The sequence below is a fragment of the Asparagus officinalis genome, chromosome 7 (assembly GCF_001876935.1).
Source record: "Asparagus officinalis chromosome 7, Aspof.V1, whole genome shotgun sequence".
Lineage (NCBI taxonomy): Eukaryota > Viridiplantae > Streptophyta > Magnoliopsida > Asparagales > Asparagaceae > Asparagus > Asparagus officinalis.
In genome coordinates, this window is record NC_033800.1 from 139,113,414 (window position 1) to 139,116,429 (window position 3,016).

Here is a 3,016-nt window from a genome sequence, read left to right on the forward strand (position 1 = left end):
AGGGGCTGTCCGAGCAGTCTTCCTTAGGCGGTTCGGCTGCAATTGGAGCAGTTGGAGCTTTAGTCTCTTTGAAGACTTTGTGGATCTTGCGCATAGCCTTGGGGCTAAGGGATCCGGATGAGAGAGCCTCCTCAAACTTGGCTTGATCAAACTCAACCATGAGAGTTTCGACGGTTGTTCCAGTGAGATGAACGTCGGATTGCGCCACCACTTCTTCGTCAGAGAAGCTTTTCCCCAGCGGAGTCGCCATCTTTTGTTTGTGGGAAAATTTATAGTAAAAAGACAATGAAGGAAAATTTGATTTGTATTCCTTTAATCTCAGTTACAATTGGATTTCCTGATTACAAAAGAGAGGAGAATGATCTGGATTCTCCCCTTTGTTTAATTCTGGGTTCTTCACGGTGGCGATGAGATGCCTCCCTCGAATGCTCGCGTCGAGTTTGCTTCTCGTTGACGATCCGATGTCTTGTTTCACTGGAACGTGGTCTTCTCCTCACGATTTGACGTTGTGGAGAACTCTGAACGAGTTTAAACTCTATGAAAGAGTTGATTTAACCGAAAGTCGGTTATAAGCCAAGGATGAAGAAGATCTTGTTGCTGATCTCCAAAGCTCCAACCGAAGGATGAAGGATCCTCTTTTCGCTGCCAAGAAGTTCCAACAGACCCGAAAGATCCAGCCCCGAACTAAGTTGATTTCTTAGTTATTTATAGGGGATTAAGGGGTGTAACCACCTCCTTAATTCGCTCCTAAGTGGGGCTAATAGGATGTAACCACCCCTTAAATCACTCCTGAGTGGAGTTGTGATCCCCTCAGATCGTGGGAAACGGTTTTGAAACCGTTCAACTCGTGTTTGAACGAGTCAAACGCAGATCCTGCATTCTGGCATGAAGGAAGTTCAGACGCAGCAATTAGAAGCTGCGTTTGCAGCGTTGGAATCTACGTCTGAGCTGCGTTTGCAGCGATTTGGAAGCTGTGTTTGAGCTGCGTTCGTGGCTATGAACACGGTGCGTCTTGATGCTGGTGTGCGGGGAGGACTTCCGCAGCTTGATTTGAAGAGACCGTCGATTTGTAGTCTCTTTCTGTCGAAGCGTTGCAAAGATCGTCATTTTGTAATCTTTGCTTTAGCTCTCTGATATATGAGAGTCGTCAGATTGTAACTCCCGATGTTGATTATGAAGGCTGTTTGATTAGAGCTTCAAAAACAGTTGTCGTGAAGGTCGTCAGATTGTAACCTTTAGCGATCTACGTGAAAGTTTTCAAATTGTAGCCCTCTGGAAGTCGTCAGATTGTAACTTCCATCATCAGTGTTTTGATGGGGATCAACTATCTATTGTGATTTTTTTTTGACAACCTACACATAGCACTTAGCTCTCACAATTCCGGTTGGCTTTGCTCTGATACCATTTGTAACGTCCCGCCCCGGAATCCCGAAGTCGGTATGTTATTAGCTCTGATGGACTGGCCTCACAAACCACTACATGTCTTTTCAGCACGTTTTGTCCTCACTCACACGCTCCCTGGAAAACTTCCCAGGGGGTCACCCATCCTAGAATTTCTCCAGGCCAAGCACGCTTAACTTTGGAGTTTCTAAGAGTTGGGTTTCCAAAAAGAAGATGCATCTTGATGGTATGAGTATTCCAATCAAATCTATCAATACTAATCACATCACCCTCTCAAGGGTTGGGGTATTACAAAAAGATTAACCTTTATTGTGCTATTTCGATTTCAGTTTTGAGTAGTTACTTGATCTTTAGAAATTTGGTTAATGATGGCTAGGGATGATATAACCATGAAGTTAAAAGCTAAAGTTTCTAAAATTCGTCAATGATAGTTAATGATCATTTTTAGAAATTTAGGAGGGCTTTTATTGAGGAGAAAATGAAGATTTCTTCTGCCACAATTGACGAGAGAATGAACTATTGATATGTGCTCAGATCTGAATATTTCCTGTAAAGTAATGAACTATTGATATGTGCTCAGATCTGAAGATTCACTCTGTCAAAATTTTGTTCATTTTCTATTTATTTCTCCTTAATATTAATAACGAATCTTTGAAAATACACATTAATAAAGAGATTATTATACTTAGTTGATTTATGGTAGTGAATTTTAATATTTGATAATATTTTTTAGACAAGTTAATTATCATATTCCATAATTTTTCTCTTAGAATCAGTGATAGGGAACTTCTATGGTTTTCAGGTGATGGAGAAGGTCGTTAAGAAGATCTCGGAGTAGGAAATTTCCACGCCTAAATAATGCAAGACCCTATTTAAGCCTGTAATAGTTCTATTTCAGGTTTTGCACTTATTTCTCTTCTTCTTACTGGCTTTGTTTATTTTTCCCCCTAATGATAAATTTACGATATTATAATGTTTATCTTTGAGGCACGATATAGTTAAGAGGTTACTTTGCATTATTTTATATGATGAAGTAAAATATGCATCAAGAGATAACTCCATCGTAAAAATTCATGATTGGTTGTCACTAAGTGACTGACTCATGAATATATGTTATATTGAATGTAGAGTTTTGTTGCTATATTATTTTATTAGGCCATTATGTATGAGTTATTGTAGTAGTATTGTTATATTTGTACCATACAATATTATTAGGCATCTATTTTCCAAATGCAGCTCATTTGATGTTCTTCATAGTTGCTAGCTGTAGGAACCAGTTTGTATAAAAATAAAATTGAGATCAAATAACATTAACAAATTGTAGAAAAGAGGTGAGGATCGTGCTTGGTACGGGGTACATACTAGTATATACAAATGGGAGAACCCAAGATTCACTATTCATGCTACAGTAAATGATACGATAACTTTTACTGTAGTATTATTACTACAGCAAACATGAAACTGGGCACTGTAGATTTTTTTGAAAAATATTACTGTATCACACGGGAATACTATAGCAGGGACGGGATACCGCAGCAATTCAAAAAAATATTGTAGCAATTAACTGGGATTACTGTAGTGAAAAAAAAAGTATGTCGTGCTTTGTATGGTGTTC

The 3,016-nt window shown here is 38.8% G+C and overlaps 1 long non-coding RNA gene across 1 annotated transcript in view; it reads left to right on the forward strand.

The window, feature by feature from the left end:
* Positions 1 to 2,403, forward strand: part of LOC109850092 — a 10,353-nt gene extending 7,950 nt beyond the window's left edge. The window contains exon 2 of the long non-coding RNA XR_002249332.1: positions 2,204 to 2,403. This is a non-coding gene — a long non-coding RNA (uncharacterized LOC109850092). The remainder of the gene's footprint in view (positions 1 to 2,203) is intronic.